The following is a 27,858-nucleotide window of genomic DNA, read 5'->3' on the forward strand; positions in this document are numbered from 1 at the left end:
GCTGGGCTCCGGCTCCGTGGCACCGGCAGCTAATATTGGACTTTGGGAGGCTCTAGAGAGAGTCAGCGCCAGCGTTTGTGGGGCTGTGAATGGGGCTGCCTGGATACTTGAAGAGCGGCTAGAGCTTTTGGTCCTGGCCCCTTTGCGGTGGGCGGAATCCCTGGACGTTCGCAATTGCTGAGCATGGGTCTAGCTTAGTGGCCCAGGAAATTTGCCCTGTAATATTGGAGGCTCTAGAAAGAGACAGCGCCAACGTTGGTGGGGCTGTGAATGGGATTGCGTGGCTAGTTGAAGAGCAGCAATAGCTTTTGGTCGTGGCCCCTTTGGGGTGGGAGGAATCCCATGACGTTCACAGTTGCTGAGCCTGGCTCCGGCTCATCGGCCCAGTCAGTTAGCACTGTGATATGGGAGGCTCTAAAAGGAGACAGTTCCAGCGTTTGTGGGGCTGTGAATGCGGTTGCCTGGGTAATTTAACAGCAGCAACAGCTTTTAGTCCTGGCGCCTTTGGGGTGGGAGAAATCCCTGGACTTTCGCAATTGCTGACCTGGGCTCCGGCTCAGGCAGGTTCTACTGGACTTTGGGAGGCTTTCGAAAGAGACAGCACCAGCATTTGTGGGACTGTGAATGGTGTTGCCTGGAGACTTGAAGAGCAGCAAGAGCATTTGGTCCTGGCCCCTTTTGTGTAGGAGGAATCCCTGGACGATCGCAATTGCTGAGCTGGGCTCCGGCTCCGTGGCACAGGCAGGTAGTATTGGACTTTGGGAGGCTCTAGAGAGAGTCAGCGCCAGCGTTTGTGGGGCTGTGAATGGGGTTGCCTAGATACTTGAAGAGCGGCTAGAGCTTTTGGTCCTGGCCCCTTTGGTGTAGGAGGAATCCCTGGATGTTTGCAATTGCTGAGCTGGACCGCGGCTCAGCGGCCCAGCCAGGTAATATTGGAATTTGGGAGGCTGTAGAAAGAGACAGCACCAGCGTTTGTGGGGCTGTGAATGAGGTTACCTGGATACTTGAAGAGTGGCTAGAGCTTTTGGTCCTGCCCCCTTTGGGGTGGGAGGAATCCGTGGACGTTCGCAATTACTGAGATGGACCCCGGCTCAGCGGCCCAGGCAGGTAGTACTGGAATTTGGGAGGCTGTAGAAAGAGACAGCGCCAGCGTTTGTGGGGCTGTGAATGGCGTTGCTTGGATAGCTGGAGAGTGGCCAGAGCTTTTGGTCCTGGCCCCTTTTGAGGTGGGAGGAATCCCTCGACGTTCGCAATTGCTGATCCTGCCTCCGGGTGTACTCGGCGGCCCACGCAGATATTACTGGGCTTTGGGAGGCACTAGAAAGAGACAGCGCCAGCGTTGGTGGGGCTGTGAATGGGGTTGCCTGGCTACTTGAAGAGCAGCAAGAGCTTTTGGTCCTGGCGCCTTTGGGGTGGCAGGAATCCCTGGACGTTCGCAATTGCTGAGCCTGCCTCAGGGTGTCCTCAGCGGCCCATGCAAACAGTGTTCTCTTTTGGGAGGCTCTGGAAAGGGACAGTGCCAGTGTTTTTGGGGCTGTGAATGGGGTGTCCTGGCTACTTGAAGAGCAGCAAGAGTTTTGGTCCTGGCCCCTTTGCGGTGGGCGGATTCCTTGGACGTTCGCAATTGCTGAGCATGGGTCTAGCTCAGCGGCCCAGGAAGTTAGCCCTGTAATCTTGCAGGCTCTAGAAAGAGACAGCGCCAGCGTTGGTGGGGCTGTGAATGGGATTGCGTGGCTAGTTGAAGAGCAGCAATAGCTTTTGGTCGTGGCCCCTTTGGGGTGGGAGGAATCCCATGACGTTCACAGTTGCTGAGCCTGGCTCCGGCTCATCGGCCCAGTCAGTTAGCACTGTAATTTGGGAGGCTTTAAAAGGAGACAGTGCCAGCGTTTGTGGGGCTGTGAATGCGGTTGCCTGGGTAATTTAACAGCAGCAACAGCTTTTAGTCCTGGCGCCTTTGGGGTGGGAGAAATCCCTGGATGTTCGCAATCGCTGACATGGGCTCCGTCTCAGGCAGGTTCTATTGGACTTTGGGAGGCTGTACAAAGAGACAGCACCAGCGTTGGTGGAGCTGTGAATGGCGATGCCTGGATACTTGAAGAGTAGCAACAGCATTTGGTCCTGGCCCCTTTTGTGTAGGAGGAATCCCTGGACGATGGCAATTGCTGACCTGGGCTCCGCCTCCGTGGCACAGGCAGTTAATATTGGACTTTGGGAAGCTCTAGAGAGAGTCAGCGCCAGAGTTTGTGGGGCTGTGAATGGGGTTGCCTAGATACTTGAAGAGCGGCTAGAGCTTTTGGTCCTGCCCCCTTTGGGGTGGGAGGAATCCGTGGACGTTCGCAATTACTGAGATGGACCCCGGCTCAGCGGCCCAGGCAGGTAGTACTGGAATTCGGGAGGCTGTAGAAAGAGACAGCGCCAGCGTTTGTGGGGCTGTGAATGGCGTTGCCTGGATAGCTGGAGAGTGGCCAGAGCTTTTGGTCGTGGCCCCTTTGGGGAGGGAGAAATCCCTCGACGTACACAATTGGTGAGCCTGGTTCCAAGCTCAGTGGCCCAGGCAGATAGTATTGGACTTTAGGACGCTCTAGAAAGAGACAGCGGCAGCGTTTGTGGGGCTGTGAATGGGATTGAGTGGCTAGTTGAAGAGCAGGTAGAGCTTTTGGTCCTGGCCCCTTTGGGGTGGGAGGAATCCCTGGACGTTCACAATTGCTGAGCTTGGCTCCACCTCAGTGGCTGAGGCAGGTAGTATTGGACTTTGGGAGGCTGTAGAAAGAGACAGCACCAGCACTGGTGGGACTGTGAATGGTGTTGCCTGGAGACTTGAAGAGCAGCAAGAGCATTTGGTCCTGGCCCCTTTTGTGTAGGAGGAATCCCTGGACGATCGCAATTGCTGACCTGGGCTCCGGCTCAGGCAGGTTCTATTGGACTTTGGGAGGCTTTCGAAAGAGACTGCGCCAGCGTTTGTGGGGCTGTGAATGAGGTTACCTGGATACTTCAAGAGCGGCTAGAGCTTTTGGTCTTGGCTCATTTGGTGTAGGAGGAATCCCTGGACGTTCGCAATTGCTGATGCTGGCTCCAGCTCAGCGGCCCAGGCAGGTAGTATTGGACTTTGGGAGGCTGTAGAAAGAGAGAGCGGCAGCGTTGGTGGGGCTGTGAATGGCGTTGCCTGGATACTTGAAGAGTAGCAACAGCATTTGGTCCTGGCCCCTTTTGTGTAGGAGGAATCCCTGGACGATCGCAATTGCTGAGCTGGGCTCCGGCTCCGTGGCACAGGCAGGTAGTATTGGACTTTGGGAGGCTCTAGAGAGAGTCAGCGCCAGCGTTTGTGGGGCTGTGAATGGGGTTGCCTAGATACTTGAAGAGCGGCTAGAGCTTTTGGTCCTGGCCCCTTTGGTGTAGGAGGAATCCCTGGATGTTTGCAATTGCTGAGCTGGACCGCGGCTCAGCGGCCCAGCCAGGTAGTATTGGACTTTGGGAGGCTGTAGAAAGAGACAGCACCAGCGTTTGTGGGGCTGTGAATGAGGTTACCTGGATACTTGAAGAGCGGCTAGAGCTTTTGGTCCTGCCCCCTTTGGGGTGGGAGGAATCCGTGGACGTTCGCAATTGCTGAGATGGACCCCGGCTCAGCGGCCCAGGCAGGTAGTACTGGAATTTGGGAGGCTGTAGAAAGAGACAGCGCCAGCGTTTGTGGGGCTGTGAATGGCGTTGCCTGGATAGCTGGAGAGTGGCCAGAGCTTTTGGTCCTGGCCCCTTTTGAGGTGGGAGGAATCCCTCGACGTACGCAATTGCTGAGCCTGGTTCCAAGCTCAGTGGCCCAGGCAGATAGTATTGGACTTTAGGACGCTCTAGAAAGAGACAGCGGCAGCGTTTCTGGGGCTGCGAATGGGATTGCGTGGCTAGTTGAAGAGCAGGTAGAGCTTTTGGTCCTGGCCCCTTTGGGGTGGGAGGAATCCCTGGACGTTCACAATTGCTGAGCTTGGCTCCACCTCAGTGGCTGAGGCAGGTAGTATTGGACTTTGGGAGGCTGTAGAAAGAGACAGCACCAGCACTGGTGGGACTGTGAATGGGGTTTCCTGGATACTTGAAGAGCAGCTAGAGCTTTTGGTCCTGGCCCCTTTGGGGTGGGAGAAATCCCTGGATGTTCGCAATTGCTGAACCTGGTTCCAGCTCAGCGGCCCAGGAAGTTAGCCCTGTAATATTAGAGGCTCTAGAAAGAGACAGCGCCAGCGTTTGTGGGGCTGTGAATGGGGTTGCGTGGCTAGCTGAAGAGCAGCAAGAGCTTTTCGTCCTGGCCCCTTTGGGGTGGGAGGAATCCCTGGACGATCACAATTGTTGAGCTTGGCTCCAGCTCAGAGGCCGAGCCAGGTAGTATTGGACTTTGGGAGGCTGTAGAAAGAGACAGCTCCAGCATTTGTGGGACTGTGAATGGTGTTGCCTGGAGACTTGAAGAGCAGCAAGAGCATTTGGTCCTGGCCCCTTTTGTGTAGGAGGAATCCCTGGACGATCGCAATTGCTGACCTGGGCTCCGGCTCAGGCAGGTTCTATTGGACTTTGGGAGGCTTTCGAAAGAGACTGCGCCAGCGTTTGTGGGGCTGTGAATGAGGTTACCTGGATACTTCAAGAGCGGCTAGAGCTTTTGGTCTTGGCTCATTTGGTGTAGGAGGAATCCCTGGACGTTCGCAATTGCTGATGCTGGCTCCAGCTCAGCGGTCCAGGCAGGTAGTATTGGACTTTGGGAGGCTGTAGAAAGAGAGAGCGGCAGCGTTGGTGGGGCTGTGAATGGCGTTGCCTGGATACTTGAAGAGTAGCAACAGCATTTGGTCCTGGCCCCTTTTGTGTAGGAGGAATCCCTGGACGATCGCAATTGCTGAGCTGGGCTCCGGCTCCGTGGCACAGGCAGGTAGTATTGGACTTTGGGAGGCTCTAGAGAGAGTCAGCGCCAGCGTTTGTGGGGCTGTGAATGGGGTTGCCTAGATACTTGAAGAGCGGCTAGAGCTTTTGGTCCTGGCCCCTTTGGTGTAGGAGGAATCCCTGGATGTTTGCAATTGCTGAGCTGGACCGCGGCTCAGCGGCCCAGCCAGGTAGTATTGGACTTTGGGAGGCTGTAGAAAGAGACAGCACCAGCGTTTGTGGGGCTGTGAATGAGGTTACCTGGATACTTGAAGAGCGGCTAGAGCTTTTGGTCCTGCCCCCTTTGGGGTGGGAGGAATCCGTGGACGTTCGCAATTGCTGAGATGGACCCCGGCTCAGCGGCCCAGGCAGGTAGTACTGGAATTTGGGAGGCTGTAGAAAGAGACAGCGCCAGCGTTTGTGGGGCTGTGAATGAGGTTACCTGGATACTTCAAGAGTGGCTAGAGCTTTTGGTCTTGGCTCATTTGGTGTAGGAGGAATCCCTGGACGTTCGCAATTGCTGATGCTGGCTCCAGCTCAGCGGTCCAGGCAGGTAGTATTGGACTTTGGGAGGCTGTAGAAAGAGAGAGCGGCAGCGTTGGTGGGGCTGTGAATGGCGTTGCCTGGATACTTGAAGAGTAGCAACAGCATTTGTTCCTGGCCCCTTTTGTGTAGGAGGAATCCCTGGACGATCGCAATTGCTGAGCTGGGCTCCGGCTCCGTGGCACAGGCAGGTAGTATTGGACTTTGGGAGGCTCTAGAGAGAGTCAGCACCAGCGTTTGTGGGGCTGTGAATGGGGTTGCCTAGATACTTGAAGAGCGGCTAGAGCTTTTGGTCCTGGCCCCTTTGGTGTAGGAGGAATCCCTGGATGTTTGCAATTGCTGAGCTGGACCGCGGCTCAGCGGCCCAGCCAGGTAGTATTGGACTTTGGGAGGCTGTAGAAAGAGACAGCACCAGCGTTTGTGGGGCTGTGAATGAGGTTACCTGGATACTTGAAGAGCGGCTAGAGCTTTTGGTCCTGCCCCCTTTGGGGTGGGAGGAATCCGTGGACGTTCGCAATTGCTGAGATGGACCCCGGCTCAGCGGCCCAGGCAGGTAGTACTGGAATTTGGGAGGCTGTAGAAAGAGACAGCGCCAGCGTTTGTGGGGCTGTGAATGAGGTTACCTGGATACTTCAAGAGTGGCTAGAGCTTTTGGTCTTGGCTCATTTGGTGTAGGAGGAATCCCTGGACGTTCGCAATTGCTTATGCTGGCTCCAGCTCAGCGGTCCAGGCAGGTAGTATTGGACTTTGGGAGGCTGTAGAAAGAGAGAGCGGCAGCGTTGGTGGGGCTGTGAATGGGGTTGCGTGGCTAGTTGAAGAGCAGCAACAGCATTTGGTCCTGGCCCCTTTTGTGTAGGAGGAATCCCTGGACGATCGCAATTGCTGAGCTGGGCTCCGGCTCCGTGGCACAGGCAGGTAGTATTGGACTTTGGGAGGCTCTAGAGAGAGTCAGCGCCAGCGTTTGTGGGGCTGTGAATGGGGTTGCCTAGATACTTGAAGAGCGGCTAGAGCTTTTGGTCCTGGCCCCTTTGGTGTAGGAGGAATCCCTGGATGTTTGCAATTGCTGAGCTGGACCGCGGCTCAGCGGCCCAGCCAGGTAGTATTGGACTTTGGGAGGCTGTAGAAAGAGACAGCACCAGCGTTTGTGGGGCTGTGAATGAGGTTACCTGGATACTTGAAGAGCGGCTAGAGCTTTTGGTCCTGCCCCCTTTGGGGTGGGAGGAATCCGTGGACGTTCGCAATTGCTGAGATGGACCCCGGCTCAGCGGCCCAGGCAGGTAGTACTGGAATTTGGGAGGCTGTAGAAAGAGACAGCGCCAGCGTTTGTGGGGCTGTGAATGGCGTTGCCTGGATAGCTGGAGAGTGGCCAGAGCTTTTGGTCCTGGCCCCTTTTGAGGTGGGAGGAATCCCTCGACGTACGCAATTGCTGAGCCTGGTTCCAAGCTCAGTGGCCCAGGCAGATAGTATTGGACTTTAGGACGCTCTAGAAAGAGACAGCGGCAGCGTTTCTGGGGCTGTGAATGGGATTGCGTGGCTAGTTGAAGAGCAGGTAGAGCTTTTGGTCCTGGCCCCTTTGGGGTGGGAGAAGTCCCTGGATGTTCGCAATTGCTGATCCTGGTTCCAGCTCAGCGGCCCAGGAAGTTAGCCCTGTAATATTGGAGGCTCTAGAAAGAGACAGCGCCAGCGTTGGTGGGGCTGTGAATGGGGTTGCGTGGCTAGTTGAAGAGCAGCAAGAGCTTTTCGTCCTGGCCCTTTTGGGGTGGGAGGAATCCCTGGACGATCACAATTGTTGAGCTTGGCTCCAGCTCAGAGGCCGAGCCAGGTAGTATTGGAATTTGGGAGGCTGCAGAAAGAGACAGCTCCAGCATTTGTGGGACTGTGAATGGGGTTGCCTGGATACTTGAAGAGTAGCAATAGCATTTGGTCCTGGCCCCTTTTGTGTAGGAGGAATCCCTGGACGTTCGCAATTGCTGAGCTGGGCTCCGGCTCCGTGGCACCGGCAGCTAATATTGGACTTTGGGAGGCTCTAGAGAGAGTCAGCGCCAGCGTTTGTGGGGCTGTGAATGGGGCTGCCTGGATACTTGAAGAGCGGCTAGAGCTTTTGGTCCTGGCCCCTTTGCGGTGGGCGGAATCCCTGGACGTTCGCAATTGCTGAGCATGGGTCTAGCTTAGTGGCCCAGGAAATTTGCCCTGTAATATTGGAGGCTCTAGAAAGAGACAGCGCCAACGTTGGTGGGGCTGTGAATGGGATTGCGTGGCTAGTTGAAGAGCAGCAATAGCTTTTGGTCGTGGCCCCTTTGGGGTGGGAGGAATCCCATGACGTTCACAGTTGCTGAGCCTGGCTCCGGCTCATCGGCCCAGTCAGTTAGCACTGTGATATGGGAGGCTCTAAAAGGAGACAGTTCCAGCGTTTGTGGGGCTGTGAATGCGGTTGCCTGGGTAATTTAACAGCAGCAACAGCTTTTAGTCCTGGCGCCTTTGGGGTGGGAGAAATCCCTGGACTTTCGCAATTGCTGACCTGGGCTCCGGCTCAGGCAGGTTCTACTGGACTTTGGGAGGCTTTCGAAAGAGACAGCACCAGCATTTGTGGGACTGTGAATGGTGTTGCCTGGAGACTTGAAGAGCAGCAAGAGCATTTGGTCCTGGCCCCTTTTGTGTAGGAGGAATCCCTGGACGATCGCAATTGCTGAGCTGGGCTCCGGCTCCGTGGCACAGGCAGGTAGTATTGGACTTTGGGAGGCTCTAGAGAGAGTCAGCGCCAGCGTTTGTGGGGCTGTGAATGGGGTTGCCTAGATACTTGAAGAGCGGCTAGAGCTTTTGGTCCTGGCCCCTTTGGTGTAGGAGGAATCCCTGGATGTTTGCAATTGCTGAGCTGGACCGCGGCTCAGCGGCCCAGCCAGGTAATATTGGAATTTGGGAGGCTGTAGAAAGAGACAGCACCAGCGTTTGTGGGGCTGTGAATGAGGTTACCTGGATACTTGAAGAGTGGCTAGAGCTTTTGGTCCTGCCCCCTTTGGGGTGGGAGGAATCCGTGGACGTTCGCAATTGCTGAGATGGACCCCGGCTCAGCGGCCCAGGCAGGTAGTACTGGAATTTGGGAGGCTGTAGAAAGAGACAGCGCCAGCGTTTGTGGGGCTGTGAATGGCGTTGCTTGGATAGCTGGAGAGTGGCCAGAGCTTTTGGTCCTGGCCCCTTTTGAGGTGGGAGGAATCCCTCGACGTTCGCAATTGCTGATCCTGCCTCCGGGTGTACTCGGCGGCCCACGCAGATATTACTGGGCTTTGGGAGGCACTAGAAAGAGACAGCGCCAGCGTTGGTGGGGCTGTGAATGGGGTTGCCTGGCTACTTGAAGAGCAGCAAGAGCTTTTGGTCCTGGCGCCTTTGGGGTGGCAGGAATCCCTGGACGTTCGCAATTGCTGAGCCTGCCTCAGGGTGTCCTCAGCGGCCCATGCAAACCGTGTTCTCTTTTGGGAGGCTCTGGAAAGGGACAGTGCCAGTGTTTTTGGGGCTGTGAATGGGGTGTCCTGGCTACTTGAAGAGCAGCAAGAGTTTTGGTCCTGGCCCCTTTGCGGTGGGCGGATTCCTTGGACGTTCGCAATTGCTGAGCATGGGTCTAGCTCAGCGGCCCAGGAAGTTAGCCCTGTAATCTTGCAGGCTCTAGAAAGAGACAGCGCCAGCGTTGGTGGGGCTGTGAATGGGATTGCGTGGCTAGTTGAAGAGCAGCAATAGCTTTTGGTCGTGGCCCCTTTGGGGTGGGAGGAATCCCATGACGTTCACAGTTGCTGAGCCTGGCTCCGGCTCATCGGCCCAGTCAGTTAGCACTGTAATTTGGGAGGCTTTAAAAGGAGACAGTGCCAGCGTTTGTGGGGCTGTGAATGCGGTTGCCTGGGTAATTTAACAGCAGCAACAGCTTTTAGTCCTGGCGCCTTTGGGGTGGGAGAAATCCCTGGATGTTCGCAATCGCTGACATGGGCTCCGTCTCAGGCAGGTTCTATTGGACTTTGGGAGGCTGTACAAAGAGACAGCACCAGCGTTGGTGGAGCTGTGAATGGCGATGCCTGGATACTTGAAGAGTAGCAACAGCATTTGGTCCTGGCCCCTTTTGTGTAGGAGGAATCCCTGGACGATGGCAATTGCTGACCTGGGCTCCGCCTCCGTGGCACAGGCAGTTAATATTGGACTTTGGGAAGCTCTAGAGAGAGTCAGCGCCAGAGTTTGTGGGGCTGTGAATGGGGTTGCCTAGATACTTGAAGAGCGGCTAGAGCTTTTGGTCCTGCCCCCTTTGGGGTGGGAGGAATCCGTGGACGTTCGCAATTGCTGAGATGGACCCCGGCTCAGCGGCCCAGGCAGGTAGTACTGGAATTCGGGAGGCTGTAGAAAGAGACAGCGCCAGCGTTTGTGGGGCTGTGAATGGCGTTGCCTGGATAGCTGGAGAGTGGCCAGAGCTTTTGGTCGTGGCCCCTTTGGGGAGGGAGAAATCCCTCGACGTACACAATTGGTGAGCCTGGTTCCAAGCTCAGTGGCCCAGGCAGATAGTATTGGACTTTAGGACGCTCTAGAAAGAGACAGCGGCAGCGTTTGTGGGGCTGTGAATGGGATTGAGTGGCTAGTTGAAGAGCAGGTAGAGCTTTTGGTCCTGGCCCCTTTGGGGTGGGAGGAATCCCTGGACGTTCACAATTGCTGAGCTTGGCTCCACCTCAGTGGCTGAGGCAGGTAGTATTGGACTTTGGGAGGCTGTAGAAAGAGACAGCACCAGCACTGGTGGGACTGTGAATGGTGTTGCCTGGAGACTTGAAGAGCAGCAAGAGCATTTGGTCCTGGCCCCTTTTGTGTAGGAGGAATCCCTGGACGATCGCAATTGCTGACCTGGGCTCCGGCTCAGGCAGGTTCTATTGGACTTTGGGAGGCTTTCGAAAGAGACTGCGCCAGCGTTTGTGGGGCTGTGAATGAGGTTACCTGGATACTTCAAGAGCGGCTAGAGCTTTTGGTCTTGGCTCATTTGGTGTAGGAGGAATCCCTGGACGTTCGCAATTGCTGATGCTGGCTCCAGCTCAGCGGCCCAGGCAGGTAGTATTGGACTTTGGGAGGCTGTAGAAAGAGAGAGCGGCAGCGTTGGTGGGGCTGTGAATGGCGTTGCCTGGATACTTGAAGAGTAGCAACAGCATTTGGTCCTGGCCCCTTTTGTGTAGGAGGAATCCCTGGACGATCGCAATTGCTGAGCTGGGCTCCGGCTCCGTGGCACAGGCAGGTAGTATTGGACTTTGGGAGGCTCTAGAGAGAGTCAGCGCCAGCGTTTGTGGGGCTGTGAATGGGGTTGCCTAGATACTTGAAGAGCGGCTAGAGCTTTTGGTCCTGGCCCCTTTGGTGTAGGAGGAATCCCTGGATGTTTGCAATTGCTGAGCTGGACCGCGGCTCAGCGGCCCAGCCAGGTAGTATTGGACTTTGGGAGGCTGTAGAAAGAGACAGCACCAGCGTTTGTGGGGCTGTGAATGAGGTTACCTGGATACTTGAAGAGCGGCTAGAGCTTTTGGTCCTGCCCCCTTTGGGGTGGGAGGAATCCGTGGACGTTCGCAATTGCTGAGATGGACCCCGGCTCAGCGGCCCAGGCAGGTAGTACTGGAATTTGGGAGGCTGTAGAAAGAGACAGCGCCAGCGTTTGTGGGGCTGTGAATGGCGTTGCCTGGATAGCTGGAGAGTGGCCAGAGCTTTTGGTCCTGGCCCCTTTTGAGGTGGGAGGAATCCCTCGACGTACGCAATTGCTGAGCCTGGTTCCAAGCTCAGTGGCCCAGGCAGATAGTATTGGACTTTAGGACGCTCTAGAAAGAGACAGCGGCAGCGTTTCTGGGGCTGCGAATGGGATTGCGTGGCTAGTTGAAGAGCAGGTAGAGCTTTTGGTCCTGGCCCCTTTGGGGTGGGAGGAATCCCTGGACGTTCACAATTGCTGAGCTTGGCTCCACCTCAGTGGCTGAGGCAGGTAGTATTGGACTTTGGGAGGCTGTAGAAAGAGACAGCACCAGCACTGGTGGGACTGTGAATGGGGTTTCCTGGATACTTGAAGAGCAGCTAGAGCTTTTGGTCCTGGCCCCTTTGGGGTGGGAGAAATCCCTGGATGTTCGCAATTGCTGAACCTGGTTCCAGCTCAGCGGCCCAGGAAGTTAGCCCTGTAATATTAGAGGCTCTAGAAAGAGACAGCGCCAGCGTTTGTGGGGCTGTGAATGGGGTTGCGTGGCTAGCTGAAGAGCAGCAAGAGCTTTTCGTCCTGGCCCCTTTGGGGTGGGAGGAATCCCTGGACGATCACAATTGTTGAGCTTGGCTCCAGCTCAGAGGCCGAGCCAGGTAGTATTGGACTTTGGGAGGCTGTAGAAAGAGACAGCTCCAGCATTTGTGGGACTGTGAATGGTGTTGCCTGGAGACTTGAAGAGCAGCAAGAGCATTTGGTCCTGGCCCCTTTTGTGTAGGAGGAATCCCTGGACGATCGCAATTGCTGACCTGGGCTCCGGCTCAGGCAGGTTCTATTGGACTTTGGGAGGCTTTCGAAAGAGACTGCGCCAGCGTTTGTGGGGCTGTGAATGAGGTTACCTGGATACTTCAAGAGCGGCTAGAGCTTTTGGTCTTGGCTCATTTGGTGTAGGAGGAATCCCTGGACGTTCGCAATTGCTGATGCTGGCTCCAGCTCAGCGGTCCAGGCAGGTAGTATTGGACTTTGGGAGGCTGTAGAAAGAGAGAGCGGCAGCGTTGGTGGGGCTGTGAATGGCGTTGCCTGGATACTTGAAGAGTAGCAACAGCATTTGTTCCTGGCCCCTTTTGTGTAGGAGGAATCCCTGGACGATCGCAATTGCTGAGCTGGGCTCCGGCTCCGTGGCACAGGCAGGTAGTATTGGACTTTGGGAGGCTCTAGAGAGAGTCAGCGCCAGCGTTTGTGGGGCTGTGAATGGGGTTGCCTAGATACTTGAAGAGCGGCTAGAGCTTTTGGTCCTGGCCCCTTTGGTGTAGGAGGAATCCCTGGATGTTTGCAATTGCTGAGCTGGACCGCGGCTCAGCGGCCCAGCCAGGTAGTATTGGACTTTGGGAGGCTGTAGAAAGAGACAGCACCAGCGTTTGTGGGGCTGTGAATGAGGTTACCTGGATACTTGAAGAGCGGCTAGAGCTTTTGGTCCTGCCCCCTTTGGGGTGGGAGGAATCCGTGGACGTTCGCAATTGCTGAGATGGACCCCGGCTCAGCGGCCCAGGCAGGTAGTACTGGAATTTGGGAGGCTGTAGAAAGAGACAGCGCCAGCGTTTGTGGGGCTGTGAATGGCGTTGCCTGGATAGCTGGAGAGTGGCCAGAGCTTTTGGTCCTGGCCCCTTTTGAGGTGGGAGGAATCCCTCGACGTACGCAATTGCTGAGCCTGGTTCCAAGCTCAGTGGCCCAGGCAGATAGTATTGGACTTTAGGACGCTCTAGAAAGAGACAGCGGCAGCGTTTCTGGGGCTGCGAATGGGATTGCGTGGCTAGTTGAAGAGCAGGTAGAGCTTTTGGTCCTGGCCCCTTTGGGGTGGGAGGAATCCCTGGACGTTCACAATTGCTGAGCTTGGCTCCACCTCAGTGGCTGAGGCAGGTAGTATTGGACTTTGGGAGGCTGTAGAAAGAGACAGCACCAGCACTGGTGGGACTGTGAATGGGGTTTCCTGGATACTTGAAGAGCAGCTAGAGCTTTTGGTCCTGGCCCCTTTGGGGTGGGAGAAATCCCTGGATGTTCGCAATTGCTGAACCTGGTTCCAGCTCAGCGGCCCAGGAAGTTAGCCCTGTAATATTAGAGGCTCTAGAAAGAGACAGCGCCAGCGTTGGTGGGGCTGTGAATGGGGTTGCGTGGCTAGCTGAAGAGCAGCAAGAGCTTTTCGTCCTGGCCCCTTTGGGGTGGGAGGAATCCCTGGACGTTCGCAATTGTTGAGCTTGGCTCCAGCTCAGAGGCCGAGCCAGGTAGTATTGGACTTTGGGAGGCTGTAGAAAGAGACAGCTCCAGCATTTGTGGGACTGTGAATGGTGTTGCCTGGAGACTTGAAGAGCAGCAAGAGCATTTGGTCCTGGCCCCTTTTGTGTAGGGGGAATCCCTGGACGATCGCAATTGCTGACCTGGGCTCCGGCTCAGGCAGGTTCTATTGGACTTTGGGAGGCTTTCGAAAGAGACTGCGCCAGCGTTTGTGGGGCTGTGAATGAGGTTACCTGGATACTTCAAGAGCGGCTAGAGCTTTTGGTCTTGGCTCATTTGGTGTAGGAGGAATCCCTGGACGTTCGCAATTGCTGATGCTGGCTCCAGCTCAGCGGTCCAGGCAGGTAGTATTGGACTTTGGGAGGCTGTAGAAAGAGAGAGCGGCAGCGTTGGTGGGGCTGTGAATGGCGTTGCCTGGATACTTGAAGAGTAGCAACAGCATTTGGTCCTGGCCCCTTTTGTGTAGGAGGAATCCCTGGACGATCGCAATTGCTGAGCTGGGCTCCGGCTCCGTGGCACAGGCAGGTAGTATTGGACTTTGGGAGGCTCTAGAGAGAGTCAGCGCCAGCGTTTGTGGGGCTGTGAATGGGGTTGCCTAGATACTTGAAGAGCGGCTAGAGCTTTTGGTCCTGGCCCCTTTGGTGTAGGAGGAATCCCTGGATGTTTGCAATTGCTGAGCTGGACCGCGGCTCAGCGGCCCAGCCAGGTAGTATTGGACTTTGGGAGGCTGTAGAAAGAGACAGCACCAGCGTTTGTGGGGCTGTGAATGAGGTTACCTGGATACTTGAAGAGCGGCTAGAGCTTTTGGTCCTGCCCCCTTTGGGGTGGGAGGAATCCGTGGACGTTCGCAATTGCTGAGATGGACCCCGGCTCAGCGGCCCAGGCAGGTAGTACTGGAATTTGGGAGGCTGTAGAAAGAGACAGCGCCAGCGTTTGTGGGGCTGTGAATGGCGTTGCCTGGATAGCTGGAGAGTGGCCAGAGCTTTTGGTCCTGGCCCCTTTTGAGGTGGGAGGAATCCCTCGACGTACGCAATTGCTGAGCCTGGTTCCAAGCTCAGTGGCCCAGGCAGATAGTATTGGACTTTAGGACGCTCTAGAAAGAGACAGCGGCAGCGTTTCTGGGGCTGCGAATGGGATTGCGTGGCTAGTTGAAGAGCAGGTAGAGCTTTTGGTCCTGGCCCCTTTGGGGTGGGAGGAATCCCTGGACGTTCACAATTGCTGAGCTTGGCTCCACCTCAGTGGCTGAGGCAGGTAGTATTGGACTTTGGGAGGCTGTAGAAAGAGACAGCACCAGCACTGGTGGGACTGTGAATGGGGTTTCCTGGATACTTGAAGAGCAGCTAGAGCTTTTGGTCCTGGCCCCTTTGGGGTGGGAGAAATCCCTGGATGTTCGCAATTGCTGAACCTGGTTCCAGCTCAGCGGCCCAGGAAGTTAGCCCTGTAATATTAGAGGCTCTAGAAAGAGACAGCGCCAGCGTTGGTGGGGCTGTGAATGGGGTTGCGTGGCTAGCTGAAGAGCAGCAAGAGCTTTTCGTCCTGGCCCCTTTGGGGTGGGAGGAATCCCTGGACGTTCGCAATTGTTGAGCTTGGCTCCAGCTCAGAGGCCGAGCCAGGTAGTATTGGAATTTGGGAGGCTGTAGAAAGAGACAGCACCAGCACTGGTGGGACTGTGAATGGTGTTGCCTGGAGACTTGAAGAGCAGCAAGAGCATTTGGTCCTGGCCCCTTTTGTGTAGGAGGAATCCCTGGACGATCGCAATTGCTGACCTGGGCTCCGGCTCAGGCAGGTTCTATTGGACTTTGGGAGGCTTTCGAAAGAGACTGCGCCAGCGTTTGTGGGGCTGTGAATGAGGTTACCTGGATACTTCAAGAGCGGCTAGAGCTTTTGGTCTTGGCTCATTTGGTGTAGGAGGAATCCCTGGACGTTCGCAATTGCTGATGCTGGCTCCAGCTCAGCGGCCCAGGCAGGTAGTATTGGACTTTGGGAGGCTGTAGAAAGAGAGAGCGGCAGCGTTGGTGGGGCTGTGAATGGCGTTGCCTGGATACTTGAAGAGTAGCAACAGCATTTGGTCCTGGCCCCTTTTGTGTAGGAGGAATCCCTGGACGATCGCAATTGCTGAGCTGGGCTCCGGCTCCGTGGCACAGGCAGGTAGTATTGGACTTTGGGAGGCTCTAGAGAGAGTCAGCGCCAGCGTTTGTGGGGCTGTGAATGGGGTTGCCTAGATACTTGAAGAGCGGCTAGAGCTTTTGGTCCTGGCCCCTTTGGTGTAGGAGGAATCCCTGGATGTTTGCAATTGCTGAGCTGGACCGCGGCTCAGCGGCCCAGCCAGGTAGTATTGGACTTTGGGAGGCTGTAGAAAGAGACAGCACCAGCGTTTGTGGGGCTGTGAATGAGGTTACCTGGATACTTGAAGAGCGGCTAGAGCTTTTGGTCCTGCCCCCTTTGGGGTGGGAGGAATCCGTGGACGTTCGCAATTGCTGAGATGGACCCCGGCTCAGCGGCCCAGGCAGGTAGTACTGGAATTTGGGAGGCTGTAGAAAGAGACAGCGCCAGCGTTTGTGGGGCTGTGAATGAGGTTACCTGGATACTTCAAGAGCGGCTAGAGCTTTTGGTCTTGGCTCATTTGGTGTAGGAGGAATCCCTGGACGTTCGCAATTGCTGATGCTGGCTCCAGCTCAGCGGCCCAGGCAGGTAGTATTGGACTTTGGGAGGCTGTAGAAAGAGAGAGCGGCAGCGTTGGTGGGGCTGTGAATGGCGTTGCCTGGATACTTGAAGAGTAGCAACAGCATTTGGTCCTGGCCCCTTTTGTGTAGGAGGAATCCCTGGACGATCGCAATTGCTGAGCTGGGCTCCGGCTCCGTGGCACAGGCAGGTAGTATTGGACTTTGGGAGGCTCTAGAGAGAGTCAGCGCCAGCGTTTGTGGGGCTGTGAATGGGGTTGCCTAGATACTTGAAGAGCGGCTAGAGCTTTTGGTCCTGGCCCCTTTGGTGTAGGAGGAATCCCTGGATGTTTGCAATTGCTGAGCTGGACCGCGGCTCAGCGGCCCAGCCAGGTAGTATTGGACTTTGGGAGGCTGTAGAAAGAGACAGCACCAGCACTGGTGGGACTGTGAATGGGGTTTCCTGGATACTTGAAGAGCAGCTAGAGCTTTTGGTCCTGGCCCCTTTGGGGTGGGAGAAATCCCTGGATGTTCGCAATTGCTGATCCTGGTTCCAGCTCAGCGGCCCAGGAAGTTAGCCCTGTAATATTGGAGGCTCTAGAAAGAGACAGCGCCAGCGTTGGTGGGGCTGTGAATGGGGTTGCGTGGCTCGTTGAAGAGCAGCAAGAGCTTTTCGTCCGGGCCCCTTTGGGGTGGGAGGAATCCCTGGACGATCACAATTGTTCAGCTTGGCTCCAGCTCAGAGGCCGAGCCAGGTAGTATTGGAATTTGGGAGGCTGTAGAAAGAGACAGCTCCAGCATTTGTGGGACTGTGAATGGGGTTGCCTGGATACTTGAAGAGTAGCAATAGCATTTGGTCCTGGCCCCTTTTGTGTAGGAGGAATCCCTGGACGTTAACAATTGCTGAGCTGGGCTCCGGCTCCGTGGCACAGGCAGATAGTATTGGACTTTGTGAGGCTCTGTAAAGAGACAGCGCCAGCGTTTGTGGGGCTGTGAATGGGGTTGCCTGGCTAGTTGAAGAGCGGCAAGAGCTTTTCGTCCTGGCCCCTTTGGGGTGGGAGGAATCCCTGGACGTTCGCAATTGCTGAGCTTGGCTCCACCTCAGTGGCTCAGGCAGGTAGTTTTGGAGTTTGGGAGACTGTAGAAAGAGACAGCACCAGCACTGGTGGGGCTGTGAATGGGGTTGCCTGGATACTTGAAGAGTAGCAATAGCATTTGGTCCTGGCCCCTTTTGTGTAGGAGGAATCCCTGGACGTTCGCAATTGCTGAGCTGGGCTCCGGCTCCGTGGCACCGGCAGCTAATATTGGACTTTGGGAGGCTCTAGAGAGAGTCAGCGCCAGCGTTTGTGGGGCTGTGAATGGGGCTGCCTGGATACTTGAAGAGCGGCTAGAGCTTTTGGTCCTGGCCCCTTTGCGGTGGGCGGAATCCCTGGACGTTCGCAATTGCTGAGCATGGGTCTAGCTCAGCGGCCCAGGAAGTTTGCCCTGTAATATTGGAGGATCTAGAAAGAGACAGCGTCAGCGTTGGTGGGGCTGTGAATGGGATTGCGTGGCTAGTTGAAGAGCAGCAATAGCTTTTGGTCGTGGCCCCTTTGGGGTGGGAGGAATCCCATGACGTTCACAGTTGCTGAGCCTGGCTCTGGCTTATCGGCCCAGTCAGTTAGCACTGTGATTTGGAGGCTCTAAAAGGAGACAGTGCCAGCGTTTGTGGGGCTGTGAATGCGGTTGCCTGGATAATTTAATAGCAGCAACAGCTTTTAGTCCTGGCCCTTTTGGGGTGGGAGAAATCCCTGGACGTTCGCAATTGCTGACCTGGGCTCCGGCTCAGGCAGGTTCCATTGGACTTTGGGGGGCTTTCGAAAGAGACAGCGCCAGCGTTGGTAGGGCTGTGAATTGTGTTGCCTGGAGACTTGAAGAGCAGCAAGTGCATTTGGTCCTGGCCCCTTTTGTGTAGGAGGAATCCCTGGACGATCGCAATTGCTGACCTGGGCTCCGGCTCAGGCAGGTTCTATTGGACTTTGGGAGGCTTTCGAAAGAGACTGCGCCAGCGTTTGTGGGGCTGTGAATGAGGTTACCTGGATACTTCAAGAGCGGCTAGAGCTTTTGGTCTTGGCTCATTTGGTGTAGGAGGAATCCCTGGACGTTCGCAATTGCTGATGCTGGCTCCAGCTCAGCGGCCCAGGCAGGTAGTATTGGACTTTGGGAGGCTGTAGAAAGAGAGAGCGGCAGCGTTGGTGGGGCTGTGAATGGCGTTGCCTGGATACTTGAAGAGTAGCAACAGCATTTGGTCCTGGCCCCTTTTGTGTAGGAGGAATCCCTGGACGATCGCAATTGCTGAGCTGGGCTCCGGCTCCGTGGCACAGGCAGGTAGTATTGGACTTTGGGAGGCTCTAGAGAGAGTCAGCGCCAGCGTTTGTGGGGCTGTGAATGGGGTTGCCTAGATACTTGAAGAGCGGCTAGAGCTTTTGGTCCTGGCCCCTTTGGTGTAGGAGGAATCCCTGGATGTTCGCAATTGCTGAGCTGGACCGCGGCTCAGCGGCCAAGCCAGGTAATATTGGAATTTGGGAGGCTGTAGAAAGAGACAGCACCAGCGTTTGTGGGGCTGTGAATGAGGTTACCTGGATACTTGAAGAGCGGCTAGAGCTTTTGGTCCTGCCCCCTTTGGGGTGGGAGGAATCCGTGGACGTTCGCAATTGCTGAGATGGACCCCGGCTCAGCGGCCCAGGCAGGTAGTACTGGAATTTGGGAGGCTGTAGAAAGAGACAGCGCCAGCGTTTGTGGGGCTGTGAATGGCGTTGCCTGGATAGCTGGAGAGTGGCCAGAGCTTTTGGTCCTGGCCCCTTTTGAGGTGGGAGGAATCCCTCGACGTACGCAATTGCTGATGCTGGCTCCAGCTCAGTGGCCCAGGCAGATAGTATTGGACTTTAGGACGCTCTAGAAAGAGACAGCGGCAGCATTTGTGGGGCTGCGAATGGGATTGCGTGGCTAGTTGAAAGGCAGGTAGAGCTTTTGGTCCTGGCCCCTTTGGGGTGGGAGGAATCCCTGGACATTCGCAATTGCTGAGCCTGGCGCCAGGTGTACTCGGTTGCCCATGCAGGTAGTATTGGAGTTTTGGAGGCCCTAGAAAGAGACAGCGCCAGCGTTGGTGCGGCTGTGAATAAGAATGCCTGGGTACTTGAAGAGCAGCAAGAGCTTTTGTCCTGGCCCCTTTCGGGTGGGAGGAATTCCTGGACGTTCGCAATTGCTGAGCTTGGCTCCACCTCAGTGGCTGAGGCAGGTAGTAGTGGAGTTTGGGAGGCTTTAGAAAGAGACAGCGGAAGCGTTGGTGGGGCTGTGAATGGGGTTTGCCTGGCCACTTGAAAAGCAGCAAGAGCTTTTGGTCCTGGCCCTTTTGGGGTGGGAGGAATCCCTGGACGTTCGCAATTGCTGAGCCTGGCGCCAGGTGTACTCGGTTGCCCATGCAGGTAGTATTGGAGTTTTGGAGGCCCTAGAAAGAGACAGCGCCAGCGTTGGTGCGGCTGTGAATAAGAATGCCTGGGTACTTGAAGAGCAGCAAGAGCTTTTGTCCTGGCCCCTTTCGGGTGGGAGGAATTCCTGGACGTTCGCAATTGCTGAGCCTGGCGCCAGGTGTACTCGGTTGCCCAAGCAGGTAGTATTGGAGTTTTGGAGGCTCTAGAAAGAGACAGCGCCAGCGTTGGTGGGCCTGTGAATGGGGTTTGCCTGGCTACTTGAAGAGCATCGAGGGCTTTTGGCCCTGGCCCCTTTGGGGTGGGAGGAATCCATGGACGTTCGCACTTGCTGAGCCTAGCTCCTGGCGTACTTGGCAGCCCAGTGAGATAGTATTGCAGTTTGGGAGTCTCTAGAAAGAGACAGCGCCAGCGTTGGTGGGGCTGTGAATGGGGTTTGCCTGGCTACTTGAAAAGCAGCAAGAGCTTTTGGTCCTGGCCCCTTTGGGGTGGGAGGAATCCCTGGATGTTCGCAATTGCTGAGCCTGGCGCCAGGTGTACTCGGTAGCCCAGTGACATAGAAGTGGAGTTTGGGAGGCTCTGGAGAGGGACAGCGCCAGCGTTTGTGGGGCTGTGAATGGGGTTTGCCTGGCTACTTGAAAAGCAGCAAGGGCTTTTGGTCCTGGCCCCTTTGGGGTGGGAGGAATCCCTGGACGTTCGTAGTTTCTGAGCTGTGCTACGGCCTAGGTGCCGAGGCAGGTAGTATAAGAGTTTGGGAGACTTTAGAAAAAGACAGCGCCATCGTTTGTGAGGCTGTGAATGGTGTTGCCTGGCTACTTGAAGAGCAGCAAGAGCTTTTGGTCCTGGCCCCTTTGGGGTGGGAGGAATCCCTGGACGTTCGGAATTGCTCTGCCTGCCTCCGGCTCTAATCAGGGGCCCGGGCAGACAGTATTGGAGTTTGGGAGGCTCTAGAAAGAGACAGCGCCAGCATTGGTGGGGCTGTGAATAAGAATGCCTGGTTACTTGAAGAGCAGCAAGAGCTTTTGGTCCTGGCCCCTTTGGGGTGGGAGGAATCCCTGGACGTTCGCAATTGCTGAGCCTCGCTCCCACTTTACAAGGCGGACCTCTGAGATAGTATTGAAGTTTGGGAGGCCCTAGAAAAAGTCAGCGCCAGCATTGGTGGGGCTGTCAATGGGGTTGCCTGGCAACTTGAAGAGCAGAAAGATCTTTTGGTCCAAGCCCCTTTGGGGTGGGAGGAATCCCTGGACGTTCACAATTGCTGAGCCTGGCGCCAGCTGTACTCGGCTGCCCATGCAGGTAGTATTGGAGTTTGGGAGGCTGTAGAAAGAGACAGAGCCAGCGTTTTTGGGGCTGTGAATGGGAATGCCTGGCTACTTGAAGAGCAGCAAGAGCTTTTGGTCCTGGCCCCTTTGGGGTGGGAGGAATCCCTGGGCATTCGCAATTGCTGAGCCTGCCTCCGGCCCTATTCAGGTGCCCGGGCAGACAGTATTGGAGTTTGGGAGGCTCTAGAAAGAGACAGCGTCAGCGTTTGTGGGGCTGTGAATAAGAATGCCTGGCTACTTGAAGAGCAGCAAGAGCTTTTGTCCTGGCCCCTTTGGGGTGGGAGGAATCCCTGGATGATCGCAGTTTCTGAGCCTCGGTCCCACTTTGCAAGGCGGCCCTCTGAGGTAGTATTGGAGTTTGGGAGGCCCTAGAAAAAGTCAGCGCCAGCGTTGGTGGGCCTGTGAATCGGGTTGCGTGGCTACTTGAAGAGCAGCAAGAGCTTTTGGTCCTGGCCCCTTTGGGGTGGGAGGAATCCCTGGACGTTCACAATTGCTGAGCTGGGATCCAGCTCTACTCAGGGACCCAGGCAGATATTATGGGAGTATGGGAGGCTCTAGAAAGAGACAGCGCCAGCGTTGGTGGGCCTGTGAATGGGGTTTGCCTGGCTACTTGAAGAGCAGCAAGAGCTTTTGGTCCTGGCCCCTTTGGGGTGGGAGGAATCCCTGGACGTTCACAGTTGCTGAGCCTAGCTCCTGGCGTACTCGGCAGCCCAGTGAGATAGTATTGGAGTTTGGGAGGCTCTAGAAAGAGACAGCGCCAGTGTGGGTGGGGCTGTGAATGGGGATTCCTGGCTCCTTGAAGAGCAGCAAGAGCTTTTGGTCCTGGCCCTTTTGGGGTGGGAGGAATCCCTGGACGTTCACAGTTGCTTATCCAGGGTCCCACTTTAGAAGACGGCCTTCTGAGAATATATTGGCATCTGGGACGCTCTGGAAAGAGACAGCGCCAGCGTTGGTGGGGCTGTGAATGGGGATGCCTGGCTACTTGAAAAGCAGCAAGAGCTTTTGGTCCTGGCCCCTTTGGGGTGGGAGGAATCCCTGGACGTTCTCAATTGCATAACCAGGGTCCCACTGTACAAGGCAGACCTCTGAGATAGTGTTGAAGTTTGGGAGGCTCTAGAAAGAGACAGCGGCAGCGTTGGTGGGGCTGTGAATGGGGTTTCCTGGCTACTTGAAGAGCAGCAAGAGCTTTTGGTCCTGGCCCCTTTGGGGTGGGAGGAACCCCTGGACGTTCACAGTTGCTTATCCAGGGTCCCACTTTACAAGACGGCCTTCTGAGAATATATTGGCATCTGGGACGCTCTGGAAAGAGACAGCGCCAGCGTTGGTGGGGCTGTGAATGGGGATGCCTGGCTACTTGAAAAGCAGCAAGAGCTTTTGGTCCTGGCCCCTTTGGGGTGGGAGGAATCCCTGGCCATTCGCACTTGCTGAGCCTGGCTCCTGGCGTACACGGAAGGCCAGTGAGATAGTATTGGAGTTTGGGAGGCTGCAGAAAGAGACAGCGCCATCGTTTGTGAGGCTGTGAATGGGGTTTGCCTGGCTACTTGAAAAGCAGCAAGAGCTTTTGGTCCTGGCCCCTTTGGGGTGGGAGGATTCCCTGGACGTTCGCAGTTTCTGAGCCTAGCTCCTGGCGTACTCGGCAGCCCAGTGAGATAGTAGTGGAGTTTGGGAGGCTCTAGAAAGAGACAGCGGCAGCGTTGGTGGGGCTGTGAATGGGGTTTGCCTGGCTATTTGAAAAGCAGCAAGAGCTTTTGGTCCTGGCCCCTTTGGGGTGGGAGGAATCCCTGGACGTTCGCAGCTTCTGATCGTCGCTCCCACTTTACAAGGCGGCCCTCTGAGTTACTATTGGAGATAGGGAGGCTGTAGATAGAGAAAGCGGCAGCGTTGGTAGGCTGTGAATGGGGTTTCCCTGGCTACTTGAAAAGCAGCAAGAGCTTTTGGTCCTGGCCCCTTTGGGGTGGGAGGATTCCCTTGACGTTCGCAATTTTTGAGTTGTGCTACGGCCTAGCTGCCCAGGCAGGTAGTATAAGAGTTTGGGAGACTGTAGAAAGAGACAGCACCATCGTTTGTGAGGCTGTGAATGGGGTTGCGTGCCTTCTTGAAGAGCAGCAAGAGCTTTTGGTCCTGGCCCCTTTGGGGTGGGAGGAATCCCTGGACGTTCACAATTGCTTAGCCAGGGTCCCACTTTACAAGACGGCCTTCTGAGAATATATTGGCATCTGGGACGCTCTGGAAAGAGACAGCGCCAGCGTTGGTGGGGCTGTGAATGGGGATGCCTGGCTACTTGAAGAGCAGCAAGAGCTTTTGGTCCTGGCCCCTTTGGGGTGGGAGGAATCCCTGGACGTTCGCACTTGCTGAGCCTGGCTCCTGGCGTAGTCGGCAGGCCAGTGAGATAGTAATGGAGTTTGGGAGGCTGTAGAAAGAGACGGTGCCAGCGTTTGTGCGGTTGTGAATACGGTTTGCCTGGCTCCTTGAAGAGCAGCAAGAGCTTTTGTCCTGGCCCCTTTGGGGTGGGAGGAATCCCTGGACGTTCGCACTTGCTGAGCCTCGCTCCCACTTTACAAGGCGGCCCTCTGAGGTAGTCTTGGAGTTTGGGAGGCTCTGGAAAGAGACAGCGCCAGCGTTGGTGGGGCTGTGAATGGGGATTGCCTGGCTACTTGAAAAGCAGCAAGAGCTTTTGGTCCTGGCCCCTTTGGGATGGGAGGAATCCCTGGACGTTCGCAGTTTCAGAGCGTCGCTCCCAGTTTACCAGGCGGCCCTCTGAGTTACTATTGGAGATAGGGAGGCTGTAGATAGAGACAGCGGCAGCGTTGGTGGGCTGTGAATGCGGTTGCCTGGCTCCTTGAAGAGAGGCTAGAGCTTTTGGTCCTGGCCCCTTTGGGGTGGGAGGATTCCCATGACGTTCGCAATTTCTGAGCTGTGCTACGGCCTAGCTGTCCAGGCAGGTAGTATAAGAGTTTGGGAGACTGTAGAAAGAGACAGCGCCATCGTTTGTGAGGCTGTGAATGGGGTTTGCCTGGCTACTTGAAGAGCAGCAAGAGCTTTTGGTCCTGGCCCCTTTGGGGTGGGAGGAACCCCTGGACGTTCACAGTTGCTTATCCAGGGTCCCAATTTACAAGACGGCCTTCTGAGAATATATTGGCATCTGGGACGCTCTGGAAAGAGACAGCGCCAGCGTTGGTGGGGCTGTGAATGGGGATGCCTGGCTACTTGAAAAGCAGCAAGAGCTTTTGGTCCTGGCCCCTTTGGGGTGGGAGGAATCCCTGGACGTTCACAATTGCATAACCAGGGTCCCACTGTACAAGGCAGACCTCTGAGATAGTGTTGAAGTTTGGGACGCCCTAGAAAAAGTCAGCGCCAGCGTTGGTGGGGCTGCGAATGGGGTTTCCTGGCTACTTGAAGAGCAGCAAGAGCTTTTGGTCCTGGCCCCTTTGGGGTGGGAGGAACCCCTGGACGTTCACAGTGGCTTATCCAGGGTCCCACTTTACAAGACGGCCTTCTGAGAATATATTGGCATCTGGGACGCTCTGGAAAGAGACAGCGCCAGCGTTGGTGGGGCTGTGAATGGGGATGCCTGGCTACTTGAAGAGCAGCAAGAGCTTTTGGTCCTGGCCCCTTTGGGGTGGGAGGAATCCCTGGCCATTCGCACTTACTGAGCCTGGCTCCTGGCGTACACGGAAGGCCAGTGAGATAGTAGTGGAGTTTGGGAGGCTGCAGAAAGAGACAGCGCCAGCGTTGGTGGGGCTGTGAATGGGGTTTGCCTGGCTATTTGAAAAGCAGCAAGAGCTTTTGGTCCTGGCCGCTTTGGGGTGGGAGGAATCCCTGGACGTTCGCAGTTTCTGATCGTCGCTCCCACTTTACAAGGCGGCCCTCTGAGTTACTATTGGAGATAGGGAGGCTGTAGATAGAGAAAGCGGCAGTGTTGGTAGGCTGTGAATGGGGTTTCCCTGGCTACTTGAAAAGCAGCAAGAGCTTTTGGTCCTGGCCCCTTTGGGGTGGGAGGATTCCCTTGAAGTTCGCAATTTCTGAGTTGTGCTACGGCCTAGCTGCCCAGGCAGGTAGTATAAGAGTTTGGGAGACTGTAGAAAGAGACAGCACCATCGTTTGTGAGGCTGTGAATGGGGTTGCGTGCCTTCTTGAAGAGCAGCAAGAGCTTTTGGTCCTGGCCCCTTTGGGGTGGGAGGAATCCCTGGACGTTCACAATTGCTTAGCCAGGGTCCCACTTTACAAGACGGCCTTCTGAGAATATATTGGCATCTGGGACGCTCTGGAAAGAGACAGCGCCAGCGTTGGTGGGGCTGTGAATGGGGATGCCTGGCTACTTGAAGAGCAGCAAGAGCTTTTGGTCCTGGCCCCTTTGGGGTGGGAGGAATCCCTGGACGTTCGCACTTGCTGAGCCTGGCTCCTGGCGTAGTCGGCAGGCCAGTGAGATAGTAATGGAGTTTGGGAGGCTGTAGAAAGAGACGGTGCCAGCGTTTGTGCGGTTGTGAATACGGTTTGCCTGGCTTCTTGAAGAGCAGCAAGAGCTTTTGTCCTGGCCCCTTTGGGGTGGGAGGAATCCCTGGACGTTCGCACTTGCTGAGCCTCGCTCCCACTTTACAAGGCGGCCCTCTGAGGTAGTCTTGGAGTTTGGGAGGCTCTGGAAAGAGACAGCGCCAGCGTTTGTGGGGCTGTCAATGGGGTTTGCCTGGCTACTTGAAAAGCAGCAAGAGCTTTTGGTCCTGGCCCCTTTGGGGTGGGAGGAATCCCTGGACGTTCGCAGTTTCTTAGCCTCGATCCCACTTTACCAGGCGGCCCTCTGAGTTACTATTGGAGATAGGGAGGCTGTAGATAGAGACAGCGGCAGCGTTGGTGGGCTGTGAATGGGGTTGCCTGGCTCCTTGAAGAGAGGCTAGAGCTTTTGGTCCTGGCCCCTTTGGGGTGGGAGGATTCCCATGACGTTCGCAATTTCTGAGCTGTGCTACGGCCTAGCTGCCCAGGCAGGTAGTATAAGAGTTTGGGAGACTGTAGAAAGAGACAGCGCCATCGTTTGTGAGGCTGTGAATGGGGTTTGCCTGGCTACTTGAAGAGCAGCAAGAGCTTTTGGTCCTGGCCCCTTTGGGGTGGGAGGAACCCCTGGACGTTCACAATTGCTTATCCAGGGTCCCACTTTACAAGACGGCCTTCTGAGAATATATTGGCATCTGGGACGCTCTGGAAAGAGACAGCGCCAGCACTTGTGGGGCTGTGAATGGGGATGCCTGGCTACTTGAAGAGCAGCAAGGGCTTTTGGTCCTGGCCCCTTGCGGTGAGAGTAATCCCTGTATGCTCGCAATTGCTGTGCCTGCCTCCGACTCTAATCATGGGCCCGGGCAGACAGTATTGGAGTTTGGGAGGCTCTAGAAAGAGACAGCGCCAGCGTTTGTGGGGCTGTGAATAAGAATGCCTGGCTACTTGAAGAGCAGCAAGAGCTTTTGGTCCTGGCCCCTTTGGGGTGGGAGGAATCCCTGGACGTTCACAATTGCTTAGCCAGGGTCCCAACTTACAAGACGGCCTTCTGAGAATATATTGGCATCTGGGACGGTCTGGAAAGAGACAGCGCCAGCGTTTGACAGGCTGTGAATGGGGTTTGCCTGGCTACTTGAAGAGCAGCAAGAGCTTTTGGTCCTGGCCCCTTTGGGGTGGGAGGAACCCCTGGACGTTCACAGTTGCTTATCCAGGGTCCCACTTTACAAGACGGCCTTCTGAGAATATATTGGCATCTGGGACGCTCTGGAAAGAGACAGCGCCAGCACTTGTGGGGCTGTGAATGGGGATGCCTGGCTACTTGAAGAGCAGCAAGGGCTTTTGGTCCTGGCCCCTTGGGGTGGGAGGAATCCCTGTATGCTCGCAATTGCTGTGCCTGCCTCCGGCTCTAATCAGGGGCCCGGGCAGACAGTATTGGAGTTTGGGAGGCTGTAGAGACAGCGCCAGCGTTTGTGGGGCTGTGAATAAGAATGCCTGGCTACTTGAAGAGCAGCAAGAGGTTTTGGTCCTGGCCCCTTTGGGGTGGGAGGAATCCCTGGACGTTCACAATTGCTTAGCCAGGGTCCCACTTTACAAGACGGCCTTCTGAGAATATATTGGCATCTGGGACACTCTGGAAAGAGACAGCGCCAGCATTGGTGGGGCTGTGAATAAGAATGCTTGTCTACTTGAAGAGCAGCAAGAGTTTTTGTCCTGGCCCCTTTAGGGTGGGAGGAATCCCTGGACGTTCGCAGTTTCTGAGCCTAGCTCCTGGCGTACTCGGCAGCCCAGTGAGATAGTAGTGGAGTTTGGGAGGCTCTAGAAAGAGACAGCGGCAGCGTTGGTGGGGCTGTGAATGGGGTTTGCCTGGCTACTTGAAAAGCAGCAAGAGCTTTTGGTCCTGGCCCCTTTGGGGTGGGAGGAATCCCTGGACGTTCGCAGTTTCAGAGCGTCGCTCCCAGTTTAACAGGCGGCCCTCTGAGTTACTATTGGAGATAGGGAGGCTGTAGATAGAGACAGCGGCAGCGTTGGTGGGCTGTGAATGCGGTTGCCTGGCTCCTTGAAGAGAGGCTAGAGCTTTTGGTCCTGGCCCCTTTGGGGTGGGAGGATTCCCATGACGTTCGCAATTTCTGAGCTGTGCTACGGCCTAGCTGCCCAGGCAGGTAGTATAAGAGTTTGGGAGACTGTAGAAAGAGACAGCGCCATCGTTTGTGAGGCTGTCAATGGGGTTTGCCTGGCTACTTGAAGAGCAGCAAGAGCTTTTGGTCCTGGCCCCTTTGGGGTGGGAGGAACCCCTGGACGTTCACAGTTGCTTATCCAGGGTCCCACTTTACAAGACGGCCTTCTGAGAATATATTGGCATCTGGGACGCTATGGAAAGAGACAGCGCCAGCACTTGTGGGGCTGTGAATGGGGATGCCTGGCTACTTGAAAAGCAGCAAGGGCTTTTGGTCCTGGCCCCTTGGGGTGGGAGGAATCCCTGGACGTTCACAATTGCTGTGCCTGCCTCCGGCTGTAATCAGGGGCCC

Source organism: Platalea leucorodia (genome assembly GCF_965183815.1).
Source record: "Platalea leucorodia genome assembly, chromosome: 6".
Taxonomy (NCBI): domain Eukaryota; kingdom Metazoa; phylum Chordata; class Aves; order Pelecaniformes; family Threskiornithidae; genus Platalea; species Platalea leucorodia.